At 45.5% G+C, this 15,345-nt stretch overlaps 1 protein-coding gene across 1 annotated transcript in view; it reads right to left on the reverse strand.

The window, feature by feature from the left end:
• The window catches only part of CAPN5 (calpain 5), a 76,928-nt gene extending 66,194 nt beyond the window's left edge, over positions 1 to 10,734 (reverse strand). Inside the window, exon 1 of the mRNA XM_072993465.2 lies at positions 10,603 to 10,734. The gene's annotated coding sequence lies outside the window, so the exon portion shown is untranslated. The remainder of the gene's footprint in view (positions 1 to 10,602) is intronic.
• Positions 10,735 to 15,345: the final 4,611 nt, after the last annotated feature.

Genomic DNA, 15,345 nt, shown 5'->3' on the forward strand with positions numbered 1-15,345 from the left:
GAGGACGAGATGGTTGGAAAGTGTCACCGAAGCGACCAACATGAATTTGACCCAACTCCAGGAGGCCGTGGAAGACAGGAGGGCCTGGCGTGCTCTGGTCCATGGGGTCACGAAGAGTCAGACACGACTTAATCACCAAACAACAACAACAACAATCTTAGGTTTGATCCCGCTCGGTAAACTGACATCTTCACGCTACCCCTCCTGTCCGTGAAATATCTGTGCTTCCTCAGCCTTGGCACGAATCACCACAGGACCACAATCAATGTTACAATCAATGTTGTTGCGACGTGGCTGCAAATATTTCTTATCCCCTCCTTCTAGTCAAACACATGTCGGGAGGAGGAGGAGGAGGCGCACTGTGTACACAGAAGGATTGTCCCTCTATGCTTTCGCTCCGGCTCCCACTGCCTTTCAAACACAGAACAATGGAAATCAGTGAGTCACGGCGTTCTTGACCCTGTTCCACAGGAAAAGCTCAAGAGTTTTTCCAGATCAATAAAAACCCAGTTAAGCAAAGCCTCGTCGTCACCCTGTCTTCAAACAGAACGAATCACAACTCTGCGGAGGATTTGCACGAGTATCTCAAAAGCCATCAGCCAAGATTTCCTGGTTGCTAGAAACCTATTGAACGCAGAGGTAGGAGAGCTGGGCGCATCTCTGGAGTTCTCCGTCAAACTTACAATGTTCGCACAATCTCTTCAGATTCGTATCGACTTGCATTATTAGAAAAAGGCATTCATGTTCTTACAATATTTTTTTTAAATTGAAAAACTGGATAAACGACCACCTCCTTCCTCCACTATCCAAGTTCTGAACACTTCTTATTGTAAATCATTGTAAATTTTTAAGTCAACCCAAAATGCCACAGAGTTCCCCCCCCCCCCAACGCTGAGATGCAAGAACCCATAGTTGGGGCACCATTTTTATGAGCTGCCCTAAAACCCACAGAGACCAAATTGCTAGCATGCGCTGGATTATGGAAAAAGCCAGAGAATTCCAGAAAAACATCTACTTCTGCTTCATTGACTACGCAAAAGCCTTTGACTGTGTGGACCACAGCAAACTATGGCAAGTTCTTGAAATGGGAGTGCCTGACCACCTTATCTACCTCCTGAGAAATCCATATGCGGGGCAGGAAGCAACAGTTAGAACTTCGGCCATCTCATGAGAAGAGAAGACTCCGTGGAAAAGACCCTGATGTTGGGAAAGTGTGAAGGCAAGAGGAGAAGGGGACAACCGAGGATGAGATGGCTGGACAGGGTCACTGAAGCGACCAACATGAATCTGACCCAACTCTGGGAGGCAGTGGAAGACAGGAGGGCCTGGTGTGCTCTGGTCCATGGGGTCCCGAAGAGTCGGACACGACTAAACAACAACAAAACCCACAGCATCCATATCGTACCCAGCAATTCTTACAAGTGCTTTAAAACTATTCCACATTGTGTGTGCGCGCCTCCATGTGTGTATTTATGTACTATGCATTCAGTGGCGATTATCATTCTAGTTTTCTTATTCTATATTCCTTTAAAGAAATCTTGCCTATATCTGGTATCCCCTATTAACTATGCTAACTAAGGATGATGGGCCCCAGGGCCAAGAAAACTTAAAAAGTAGTAAATATACTGTACTATATAATTATGCACCTCTGGATCCCAGTCCAAATATTGAGAATCTCCATAACCAAGATTAATAAAAGGCTGGATAGTTCAGTTGTTTAGGTCTCTGGCTATGGAGTTAAGAGGTTGGGAGTTCGATTCCCCCACTGGGCCTCCTAGGAGAAAAGCCAGCCTGGGTGGCCTTGGGCCAGCTGCACAGTCCCACAGCGCCCCTAGAGGAAGGGAAGGGGAAACCATCCCAGTCCAAATTTTTCACAAGTGAGGACTGGAAATTACAAAGCTGGTATTTGGCTATACTGTAAAAACAAACACTGGTGCATCTCCAAGGGCCTGAATAGAAATCAAGACTCGCTTAGTGCATATATTAAAAATCCAGCTTCTTGTCATATCATATGTCATGTCATATCGAAACAGATCCCTGCCTCCCTTATCAGACTGTGACCTCCATCCTATCAAAAAAAAATCCTAGTGTTGCTTAGACAGCCCAGTCCTTCTGGCCTACAGCTACAGATCTCCCCTGAACCCGCTAATTAAATCATTTACAGCTTGATTATCCCATTCCTACATTAATGAACCTCTGTCACTTTGTCGCTGACCTGTATCCTCCTCTGGTTCAGGTGATATATAAATAAATATACAGGTCACGAATTAGCACTCTGGCATCTGTGGAAGTGGGTTTTGATCCACGAAAGCATACTGAAATAAAATTGTATGTGTCTTCAGACTGTGACAACATTTTGGCCTCCCCCCCCTTCTCCTTTGCTCAAAACCAGAACTGTGTTCTCTCGTTAGACAGAACAATAATAAAGGCCATACTGTTCAGCCGCCACAGTGTCGAGATTAACTACTTGCCACGGAAATAATGACCCACTGTGTTGATCCGGTCCCTGACCCCCAGTTGTGCAGCCTTTTAAAAACAGAAGGACTCATTCATGTGATGTTTTTGATAAGGATCTACTTCATACTGAGTGCTTTAAGTGAATAGTCTAAAACAGGGGCGGGAAACCTTCGGTGGCGCCTCAACACTGGCCATGCCGATGGGAATTTTCAGGCAGTCAAAGACCAAAACATCTGGACTGGCAAAAGATTCTCCATTCGCTCTGAAATGAAGTCTCAAGACAATACAAATGTGATAAACACACCACAAACGAACAAGCCAATTGAATATTTATGCTGGTGCACATGTAACTTGGAATGGTGAACAGCCGATAATTAATGAGTCCCCGGTTGAAATCTCAGCAGTGTGCTGAATCATGCAACTGGTCCATGGCTAGGAATTCAGCAGTGGACTTGTTAATAGGCAGCTGTTTCTCACTCCAGGGTACACCATTACACTTAGGTTAGGCAACCTTCAGTCTCGAAAGACTATGGTGACGTGCACTGTATGGGGGACTTGGAACAGCTTCTAGTGTGGCTGAGGAGGCCAATTCGAGAGTGACAGTCTCTTCCACACTGAAGACAAATCCAATCTGTTCCCTGTCCAGCTCCCTGGTTTTGCTGCTTTTGTGACTTCCTCTTTGCCTTGGCCTGCTGGACAAGGGTCTCTTCACATTGGGAGAGGCCGTGATGCACTGCCTGCCTCCAGGCTGAATGTTCAGATGTCAGGGTTTCCCATCTGTTGAGGTCTATTCCTAAGGCCTTCAGATCCCGCTTGCAGATGTCCTTGTATCGCAGCTGTGGTCTCCCTCTGGGGCGGTTTCCCTGCACTAATTCTCCATCCAGGAGATCCTTTGGAATCCGACCATCAGACATTCTCACAACATGTCCAAGCCAACATAGATGTTGCTGTTTCAGTAATGTATACATGCTGAAAATTCCAGCTCATTCTAGGACTACTCTGTTTGGAACTTTGTCCTGCCAGGTGATACCAAAAATCCTAGGGAAATGGAAGCAAGCTCCAGGCACTTCCCAGTTCAAACAAGTAGGCCCTCCCTCTTGGCCCATGTGATAATGGAGAAAAAAAGCAACCCCCCCCCACAGAACAAAGGCTTCAGCAAAACACCCATAGAAAACGCACCTGAGCTTCATCCAGGCCTAAACCTCCTAGGGAAATGGAAGCAAGCTGGCTTGGATGAAGGAGAAACTGCCTGCAGCCGAATACATCAGCAGGAAGGCTGCACTTTTTTCTGGTCCGTGTTATCCACCTTATCCCTCATTTTCCTGTTAAATCCCTTCATACCCACTGTGGGCCACAAGACCCTAAGGATGTCTGTGCAAGATACTCATCCGTGTGCACAATTCCATGTTATATTGGGGGGGGGGGGAGAACGAGTGAGTTGTGCCATGCACTTCTGTCTGGATGCCAGCGAAGAAAAACGAGTGATTTCAGATAACAGACAAGGTTTTTTTTTGGTGGTGGGGGGAGGTTGGCCACTCCTTCCTTTCTTTCTTTTTTTCTCTGCTTCAAACCAGAGCAGGCAGGGCCGGAAAGGACTGGATTCCCAGTTGAAACCAAAGTCTGCAGAGGTGGGGGCTAATTGTACATTTTGAAGTTCTCCGAGTGTGTGCAAATGTTCACGCACGGGACAGACGTTGGCAGTGAGTCTCCCTCTGTGCTCCCTTGCCTGGCGACAGAGTTGTGGTTTGACGCAGGGTGCCTTTCCAAGTTGTGTTTCTACAGCTGTTGTTTGTGTGTGCTTGCATGTGGAAAACAGAGAGAGAGAGAGAGAGAGAGAGAGAGAGAACCGGAGTAGGTGTTTAAGCGTGTAATTGATTGCCTTGTAAACTGAAGTAGTATTTTCCCTCTGAGGTGTCACTGAGCATGAAGGGGGCTTGTTCTGCTCCACTTTTTGGGGTGCAGAGTGCACTTTCCGCTCTGCTCGGCTCTTGGTGGTCCTGCTTCCACCCCCCACCCCCACCCCCGTTACTTTGTAAATCTACTTGGCAATAAACTCAATGAATAAGTGTATTCTCAAAGTCTTTCACGGCTGGGATCCGATGGTTGTTGTGGGTTTTCCAGGCTGTTTGGCCGTGTTCTGAAGGTTGTTCTTCCTGACATTTCACCAATCTTTGTGACCAGCATCTTCAGAGGACGGGAGTCAGAAGACAGAGCACAGACAGAGTTCTGGCTCCTGTCCTCTGAAGATGCTGGCCACAGAGACTGGTGAAATGTTGGGGAAAAAAACCTTAAGAACAGCCTGGAAAACCGACAACAACCATCAATGAATAGGGTTGATTGAGCCCACATATGCCATTCGGATACAAAGATGCACCAAACAGACTTTCACACCCTTATCTGACCCCATGTTGACCCTATTAAGCCTGCACCAACCCACTCCAAAAAAGCTGCATGGGATCAAAAAAAAAAAAAAACCCGAGTCACTGAAAAGTTGCAGAAAACATGGCAAGCCTGGGACATTTTCCAAAACTATTCATCAGGAAAAGATAATATAAAATTTGGGGATGAGAAAGAAGTGGGACGTTCAAGCATTGGCCCAGAGGTGAGATGCATCGCCCCTGAATGCAGACTGCTGGTACGGAAAGACAAAGTTTGTAGATTTATCACTGAAAATATTTGGTTACAGTTCATCCTCCCTCAGCAGACAGAAAGCTTGGCTGGCTTGACTATAAATCTATCCATAGCCTTGAGCGAGAGACAACAGACCTCTAGAAGAGAAACAGGCAGGCACAGAAACACAGAAGATTTAAGCAAATTTGGCATCACACTCAGTTTAGGAAAAAAGAATTAATCAAATACATGGTGATAGATATACCTGGTGGTTGAAGGTACAGTACTGCTATTCTTTTAAACTGATAATTTTTAAAAAGTGATATAAAAATTTGACTATTAACTGTCCATCCCAATAATCGACTACCCATAATAAACCCCTGGAAGACACTGGTGCCAGCTAACTGGGGAGGATAACCTAGTCCTACTGGGGCAGAATGAGTCACAAAAGGTGACAGGTTACTTTTTTTTTTAACGCTCCTCCTTAACAACCAAATACAGCAACCTGGGCAACAGGTTGGTGTAAACTATTTTAAACAAACTGGCTAAAATCAATACTTTACGGAACTATCCAGGTTAAGCAAACAGCGCTGGGATGGTTAACACCTTTTCTAAACAACTCTTCTGTCATTCCTCTCTACAAAAAGCATCACACCAAGGAAAAGCTGGCGTGGTGTTCGACATCGCACTCCTGTTAGCAGCTCCACGGGACACATATTGCGCCGGCTGAAGTTCCTGAACACTCTTCAAGGGCAGCCCCACAAAGAACACATGGTTGTGTTCAAGACGGGACGTTACTAAGGCATGCATGGATGGCCAATGCTCACCGTATAAGCTTTAACGCGACCGATACGGTTATCTTATCTCACACTAAAATTAACCTTTTCAGGGATAAATGTCCGCTATAACAGACCATAGAATCCGGCTATCAAAGAGTATGACCACTCTTGAGTATCTGGCTGCGAAGCCAGAGGTTTGGAGTTTGATTCCCCGCTGTGCCTCCTTGGCAGGGGCCGAACTCAGCAATCCGTAAGGCCCCTTCTAGTTCTACAAAGATTATTAGAACCACTGGATAGCTCAGTAGTTTAGGTATCTGGGGCTGCGGAGGGAAAAGGTTAGGAATTTGATTCCCCATTGCGTCTCCTTGACAAGGGCTAGACTTGTTATGCCCTTCCAGCTCTAAGAGTGTAATTAACTTCAGAGATCCCACCAGATGTTGTTTTTGAAGCCAGGAGGACCAAGATTGAAAGATGCATTTCAGAGTAACAAGACAGGTAACCAGAGGACTTCACAGCTCCATACTTGCACACGGGGGCCGGGTTCACCGCTGGCCATCCTCACCAGCGTCTGTCGTCAGTAAAATACATTGCCGAGAATGAAATCTGAACTTTCAGCAAGCCAACATCCAATCTTCCCTCCTCACTTTTTCCTTTCTTTGGTTCTGTAACTCTAAGGATTTGTTGCTTCTTATTCCTCTAATTTTTCAGAAGGACATTATCACTTTATGGTTGTTGTGGATTTTTTGGCCTATTTGGCCATGTTCTGAAGGTTGTTCTTCTTAACATTTCGCCAGTCTCTGTGGCCAGCATCTTCAGAGGACAGGAGCAGCACTCTGTGCTCTGGTGCAGTTTGTTTGGGAGCTGAGCATTTATAGGTGTGGGGTCAGCTTTTGTCCTTTTCAGGAGATGGGTGATTATGGTGATCAGTGTGTTTTTGTTGTGGGTGTATCTCTCCTTATCACAACAATACACCCACAACAAAAGCGCACTGATCACCATAATCACCCATCTCCTGAAAAGGACAAAAGCTGACCCCACACCTATAAACACTCCCAAACAAAATGTACCAGAGCACAGAGTGCTACTCCTGTCCTCTGAACGTGCCGGCCACAGAGACTGGCAAAACATTAGGAAGACCAACCTTCAGAACATGGCCAAAGAGCCCGAAAAACCCACAACAATCATCAGATCCTTTTTATTACTTTATTTCACCCATGTCTACCCTTCAATGCGATCAAGGTGGCACATGAAGCTCTCTTACCTGTCATCGTCTTTGAAACCTCCAGAAAGGGAGGATGTAAACGGTAAGTAACACCAGCAGAACTTATGGGAGAGTAAGTCCCCAAAGCTTTCTCTCTGCAGTCCCTAAAACAGGGTTGTGTGGTGGACCCCATTCCAATTTGGGAAGGGTCCCAGAAGGCCCATTCCAGCGAAAATCACAGAGTTCAAAATTTGAAGAAAAACAGGAATGTTCGTGTACAATCCTCAGTACTTTGGAGATTTTCCTAACAAGGATGAAATACGTAACTGAATCATATGCAGGCCTGTTTGTGAGTAAGCACCCATGCAACAGCACTGCTGCTTACAAAGCACAACCCAATGCCACTGCGCACAAAACACAGCTCAGTTCTGTGCAATATGCCACCAAACTACGGCTCATTTCCGTGAAGGATATTTAAAGTTAGGTACTTTAAAAATCAGGAAAAACTTCCTAACTGTTAGAGCAGTAAGACGGTGGAACCAATTACCCAGAGAGGTGATGAGTGCTCCAACACTGGAGGCATTCAGGAGAAACGTAAGACAACCACCTGGCAGATACACTTTGATTTGTATTCCTGCGTTGAGCAGGGGGTTGGACTTGGTGGCCTTATAGGTCTCTTCCAACGTCACTATTCTATGAAAATATCTTCTTATCTCCAATCACTGATTGGAGATAAAAGCAGCAGCAGGAACAGCTGTCTGGGGAACCACATCTATCAGAGCTTCCCCATTCCTAGCTGCAGCCTTCATCCTTTCCAAGTAAGAGGCTCAGCAATTAATTCTCGAGATTCGGCAGAGACCAGCCTACTCACTTCAGCCCCGACGGAACCATACATTAAGCACAGATGCAATGTGGAGAGGGAATCCCAAGGGCAGAGGGGTCCAGCTGGCTCTAAATTTGACAAGCCAGAACCGGTGGCCAACCATCAGCCCATCACCACCAACATCAGATTCATCTGATGCGCTAGACAGAGCACGCCATAGATCAGTTTCTCTGTTTACACCTCACCCTATTATCTTCTAAGGCGCACAGCCCAAGAGTCTTAAAAGAAGATTTAATGTGCTGGCTTGGAGAGATAACTACAGTTCTTATGGCCCTGAAAAGTAACTTTCCAAGGTTCCAGCTCTAGCACCAGCAGCCTCTGATTAACAAACATTTTCTGGGAAAATCCCTCAATAAATTCTCTCTACAATCTCTCCCGCCTCCAGTTAAAAGGGAGAAGAGAAACGGAGAGATGACGTTTTGGAGAGCCATAATCCAGATAAAAGGTCACCAGCGCCAGGTTAGGAGGGTGGACAAACAACCTGACTAATACACGACAGTTTCACCGATTCCACTGAAAGTAGTTATGCAATTTTCGGTACTCACGCACGCGATGCTGGAATTTTCCCGAGTGCACCGCTACGGACAACCAAGGGTCCTCTGTGGCCAAACACATTAATTCAGGCAGGCTGGAAGTCTGCATGGTTCTCCTCAAAGCCAAGTTTCTAGTTCTCATGAACACAGAAGAAAAACCCTCACTGTCCCCATGCATGGGCGGAATAAGGCTTTTGTTTTTCCAGGTAAGCAGGCTGGGAAGGTCTTTGAAGCCCATTTGAGTTACAAAGAAGGAATATGGGCTGTTAAACATGAAAACATAGGAACAGACCAGGAGGCAGGCCAGTGACGCTTTTCAGAAACAACAGGAAGCTGAGAAGCATCTCCTGGGAAGTGCACGGGTGAAACACACATAGCGTCACATACCTGATCCTGCCTATTTTCAGAAACTAAGCAGGATCAGGCCTGATCAGAGAGAGTAGCCGGTATTGCACTGGATCTGATTTCTATCAGACAACTTCCTAATCAGTGCTGACATATCCTGGCTGCAAACAGCACCTCTTCAGGACCAAAAAAGAAAAAGAAAAGGTGGGTGTCTTCCTCACAAGGACTAGAATCTTGACTTCAAACACTCTCAGCTACAGCGAACAGCTCAGAAGGCTCTTCTGCAGGTTGATGCAGAGGGTAATTCAACAGAGTGAGGCTGGAGTGGGACTCAATGACATCATGCTCGTCCTGGCCATAGGTGGGAGAGAGAACACATCTCTGCTTCTACTAGAGGCAGCTCAGAGAGTTAAGACAGAGGTTGGGAGTTCAAATCCCCAGCGTGCCACTTGGAAGAGCCAACCTGGGTGGCCTTGGGCCAGCTGCACAGAAAATCTATTTCTATTTCTCTACCTGGAAAGCCCTGAAAAGAATTGACTTGGTGGCACATTATTATTATTATTCGAGATCATCCAAGCCAGTGTGGCAGTGGACAAAGTGAGGAGACCTGGGTTCGAATCCCTTCTTTGCCCTGGAAACTATCTGGGGCTGGCAGTGGGAAGTCCCCTGCTTAAAGATCTCATGTAACTTGAAAACCCCGATTAGGGGCACCTAAAATCCAAGGTGACTTGATGGCCATCCATTTCTGCTAGGATTTTCTGTAGCGGCAACTAAAAAAAAAGCAATAGAGTGAAGAATGAATGGCCTCCAGCTTGGTTGTGCACCTATATGTGTGAAAGAGCACCGGAATCTCATCCCCTGGTCTTGGAGGCTCACCTGCTCAACCTGGGCTGGACTACAACTCCCATGCAGGCTGGGGAAAATGGGGGTTGTAGTCCACACCCTCTGAAAAGCAGCATAAAGGCTAAGTTTTAGATATTTCTTTGCTCACCAGCGTTTTTTTTGGAATTGACATCGAGAGCTGTTAATCGAGCCTGGAAACTTCTTGCAGAAAAGCCCCCAAAGCAGGGGAAAGCATAGTTGCCTTGAAAGAGAACAAGAGGTGGAAAAAAAGCAGGCTTCAAGGAAATCAACCCCCCCCAAAAAAATATGTTTTCTGTAAACGAAGGAACCGCAAGAAACCTACGATTCCAGATACCCGCCCATGGTTGAAGAGCGAACGCTTCCTTGCAGGTGCCAATCTTGGGCACGCTTACCCGGGAGTCAGTCCCACTGAGCAGAGCAGGGCTTACTTCCGAGGAGGCACACAGGAGCTTGCACACACACACACACACACACACACACAGATGTAGTCACAAGACAGAAAACGGAAGAAGGTTTTCAGATGTGTGCAAATCGGGGGGAAAATCGCTCCATCGTCCCTCGCCTTCCACGGGCTGGTGACCAAAACCCACATTTCCACCCCCACCGGAATGCCCAAAGATGAAAGCCAACCATCAGCCCTAAATCACATTATTCTTATTTTTGCAACAACAACAAAAGCCCCACTTTCTCCAAGGCGCACCAGCACGCACTGCCTTTTAACATGCCCGAAAGGAAAGACGCCAAAGATACCCCCCAAAAGGGCACAGCGGGATCCCCCAACAAAACCAGCAGCCCTTTGCGCCCGATCCCCAGCTGCAAAGGATCGCCCGGCGTTGCAATCCTGAACTCCCCGCTCCCCCATCTAGGACACTCCTGCGCTCTCCCTCCAAGAGGCAACGGCTTCACGCGCTGCCAGAAAACGCCGCTCACCTCCGCGATCCTCGCCGGCTGCGCGCGATCCTAACCGCTGGTGCGCTCCCGTCTCCGTTCTTTCTCTCCCTCGCCGCCTCGCTCCCCCCCCTTTTTTTTCCAGCGCTTGGCTTGGGCGGGGCGGGGCTACGGGAAGCAAGGGGAGGGGCTCCGTGGTGGGGAGGGAGCGCATGCGCAGGAGGCGCAAAGTGGGGGTGAAATAAGGGAGGGGAGAGTTACAGTATCATTTGGAAAGTTCATTCATTTATTTGTTCCGTCTTCGGGGACCTGGTGGGGGGTTCTGGTGGTAACGTTTCCTCTTTACTCACTTACCCAGGAGTAATTCCTACTGGATTTAATTCCAAGGAGGCATAGCAACAGCCCGATCCTATGCTTAAGATTCTTTTCTTTATTTAAGCGCAAGTAAGTTATAATAGTTAATTTATTAAATAAATAAATAAATAAATAAATAAATAAATAAATAAATAAATAAATAAATAAATAAATAAAATAAGTTCTGTTCAGATCAATGGAGTTGACTCCTTCGTAAACATGCCAGCAAAAGCCTGCCGTTTTTTAAGAAGTTGCACAAGGTATAATAATCAAGTCTTCTTCCTTCGTTAAAAAAAAGGCATAATCAAAATCACTTCTGATTTATGACAACCTTATGAAGTCTCAGAATGAACCTGCCATGAACCAAAGCTGTGGTTTCCAAGACGGAGTCAATCCATCCTGTATTGGGTCTTCTTTTCCTGCTGCCGTCAACTTTTCCTGCATTACTGTCTTTCGCAGGAAAAGAAACCTCAAGTTTTCGAACTCAAGACGTTCTTGAGCGAACATGAGACACCATAATGCGAGGCATGCATGCTTACTCAGGCGTAAATCCCACTGCGGCCAAGATAATTTATTTGCTTCAGGGAACAGTGTCCCTCCCTTACCTTTTGCAAACTTTCTGGCCCTTTGCTTTATGTCAAACTGGCCCTGCCGGTTTGGCTTTAAAACAAGTGTAAACACCACAGATCCATTTGTATTTATTAGCAGACCAGCTGCAGGGCCCAGGCATTCAACAGCTTTTGCCATCCGGACCCATTGATGTTTTGAGATGCAGTCCTAAGCACACTTAGGTGAGTTTCTGGTTACAAGCCTACGGGCAGCCTGTCTGAGTTTTAGGATAAGCTTATTTTTGTAGACAACAACTTCCAGTCAGATATTCCAGGAGCCGTATAGCTGTAGTCAAAAAGTCCTCTTTTCAAGCTCCCAAAATTAAGTATCTTAGAGCAGTGATCCCCAACCTTGAGCCTCCAGATGTTCTTGGACTACAACTCCCAGAAGCCTTCAACCCCCCCTCTGCTGGCCAGGATTTCTGGGAGTTGTAGTCCAAGAACATCTGAAGGCCAAAGGTTGGGGACCACTGTTTTAGAGCACTGGTTCTTAACTTTGGGTTACTCAGGACTTTTGGACTGCAACTCCCAGAAGCCTTCACCACCAACTGTGCTGGCTGGGGTTTCTGGGAGTTGCAGTTCAAAAACATCCGAGTAACAAAGGTTAAGAACCACTGTTTTAGAGCATCTTAAGGCATTTTGGGGAGAGTTACTGTATTCTATAGTGATTTTTGCAAACATTTGCAATATCAGAAGTGGCCACTAAGGGGAAGCAGAGAGTATCCCTCTCTCTTTTGTGCCGGCTTCCACATACAGAAGAAATACAAATTATTTCTGCCATGAGAACAGCAATAAGGACAACCTGGCTGCCCTGGGGCAAAAGCTAACACAACACATTTCTGCCTCCAGAGAGCAAAGCCAGCCTGTGTGGCCTTGGGCAAGCTGCACAAAGCCAATGGATGGGATTAGAGGCTCCATTTGATTTGAAACTCTCCTGGATGCTTGCTGGAAAGTAGGATTTTTTTTTTTTTTTGCAGAACTGATTTTAAGCTGTTTCTTCCCCATTACTAGAGTCTTATCTCATACCAAAAAAACCCCTTTCTTCTGAAAGCAAAACACCAGAATGCATGTGATTTGCTGAAGCCAATCATCATCATCATCATCATCATCATCATCATCATCATCATCATCATCATCATCATCATCAATAATAATAATAATAATAATAATAATAATAATAATAATAATAATAATAATAATAATAATAATAATATTTATTTATTTATTTATTTATTTATTTATTTATTTATTTATTTATTTATTTATTTATTTATTTATTGGACTTATATACCGCCCCATAGCGCTACAAGCACTCTCCGGGCGGTTTACAGTTTAATGACGCAGGCTACACATTGCCCCCCCCCCCCAGCGAGCTGGGTACTCATTTTACCGACCTCGGAAGGATAGAAGGCTGAGTCAACCTTGAGCCGGCTACAGTACCTGGGATTTGAACCCCAGGTCGTGAGCACAGTTTTAGCTGCAGTACAGCGTTTTAACCACTGCGCCACGAGGCTCAATAATAATAATAATAATAATGGCCTAAAACCCTTTGGGAGAGCAGCATGGGTACCAGTAATTCTAGCACTTTTAGTTCAGAGCCATATACATTTCCCATGTGACGTGATGCTGAACATCTGCTTGAGCAAAATGATATTTAATTTAATTTTAAAGGGAAGCATCTTAAGTGCTTTCCTGGCATAGGGAAAATAGAGCTATCAGAAGAGTTTATTGCCTCAGCAGAATTTGCAACAGGGAGCCTTCTGGGCTCAATAAAAGCTGAGAGAGGCAGGCCACACCCGACTCACAAATTCCACTTCCTCCTCATTCTTTATCTTCTTGTTGACATTTGCACATGTTGTGGCCATTTGGGCGTCAACAAAATACAGGGACAAGAAGTTTTGGAAAAAAACACTGGCGCAGAAGACAAACAACCTGAGTTAGAGGTGAGATGATGGACAGCTCTCTTGACTGCCTTGTCTTATCTTTTCCAGGTCTATATGCAGATTGCTTCTCTTAGAGGTCCCTTCCCTGCTCCTTTTCTTTGTGAGATCATTTCCTCCTCCTCCTCCTCCTCCTCCTCCTCCTCCTCCTCCTCCTTCTTCTTCTTCTTCTTCTTCTTCTTCTTCTTCTTCTTCCCTTTGTTAAGGAGAGGCAGAGGAACAGCCGTCCGACTAGTCCTGGCAAGCATGGAAACCGTTAGTGGCTTCTGTGTGAAAATATGTTTAGAATTTAATTTCTTCCAGCATTATCATTGAACAGATTTCCTAGAAAATAGTCAGCGGGCGTACCGAGAATCTTAAATTTCCCTTTTTGTCATTCCACTAATTTCTAGAGTGCCCACTGAAGCTTAGCACCTGGTCTTTGCACTCTGCCAGTAAATACAAAATGATCCTGACTGGTGCATCTTCCTAATTTTTAAAAAAGAATAGTGCACCAGGCCACACATTTATTCCCCATGTAATAAGAGCTGCTCACTTAGGGGATCGCTCGCTGGAACAGAGTGTGTCAATTTTTCTCTCTGTGCTCATCTCGGCCACACATGAAGACGATGTAAAGCACCCAAGATATTTTACCACCTGAGGCATAATAGCCAACGCACTTCCCTCTGTTGAAGTTTTATTTGGAACCTCATGTGCTGTAGTTTGTGTCATGAGGGGGACTTTTCTGGGCTGACGTGATTGTATATTTGTTGAGTATTAACCAATAATTCCTTCTGAACTTTGAATTCAAAGAGAGCCCCATCTCTCTGCTGAATTATTTCTTTCCCTTTCTTTCCTCCATTGGTGTTGCAGTTTGTTCGCTGTTGATCTCTTCGGTTGGTTGCTAAGTATGTGTCCAGTGAAGCAGTGTGCACAAGTCTGCGATTTCAAGCAATGGAAGGAAAGAAATGCTTTTTATTCTTTCTCCTACACATGCTTCAGAGTGAGTTATGGAGACTCACAAAGTGCCTTAATGAGAAAGGGGTGGACTATCTGGGGAACTTGTAGCTGTTCTCCTCTGTACTTCGACTGTGTAGCAAAAAGGAATTTTAACCAGAAATTCAACACGCTGCAACACTCTCCACCTCAAAAGTTAAGATGCATGGCAGTAAATGCCATAAGAACAGTTCCCCTTGCCTGATAGCGAAAACACTGTTATAATTAATTAATTAATTATGAATACCCACCACTTTACTACTGTTTGTGACACTGCAAATCTTCTACAGGAGATGGTGTCCATGCAGGGGAGGCGAGGAAGAATCTTGCATTTCTTTATTATTTTACAATCAGCAATAGGCAGCAATTTGTTGTGGTGTGCACAATGGATGCCAGTTATGCTAATAAGCCCCTCTCCAAATTCGCCTCCAAATTTGCCTTGCCCAGAAAAATTCCTGCAGCCACCCATGCCCTCTGTGTAATGCCAGGGTCGGCCATGAATGCACACTTTATTTTTAAAATACTACAGAAATAATACAACGGTACCTGGATAGCTCAGCGGTTTAGGTCTCTGGCGGTGGAGTCAGAGGTTGGGAGTTCGAATCCTGCACTGTGCCTCCTTGACAAGGGCTAGACTCGATGGTCTCAAGGGTGCCCCTTCTGGCTGTGCAGTTTTAAGTTGATGATAGCGATGTGATGTTGTGGAATCATCACACAACATAACATTTCTGGCCTAATGTTTTCCCCCACCTTTCTGACTTTACAATGCTTGGTCCATTTAAATTTGGTATCCCCTGGTCTGTTTGAAACAGTCTCAAGGTCAGGTTACAAATTGACTACGGAATGCATTTCTCTTTATTTGCAAGAAACCAGGAAGGGACTTGCTTATTGCATTAATTCAAAGGAGA

The sequence above is a fragment of the Pogona vitticeps genome, chromosome 3 (genome assembly GCF_051106095.1).
Source record: "Pogona vitticeps strain Pit_001003342236 chromosome 3, PviZW2.1, whole genome shotgun sequence".
NCBI lineage: Eukaryota > Metazoa > Chordata > Lepidosauria > Squamata > Agamidae > Pogona > Pogona vitticeps.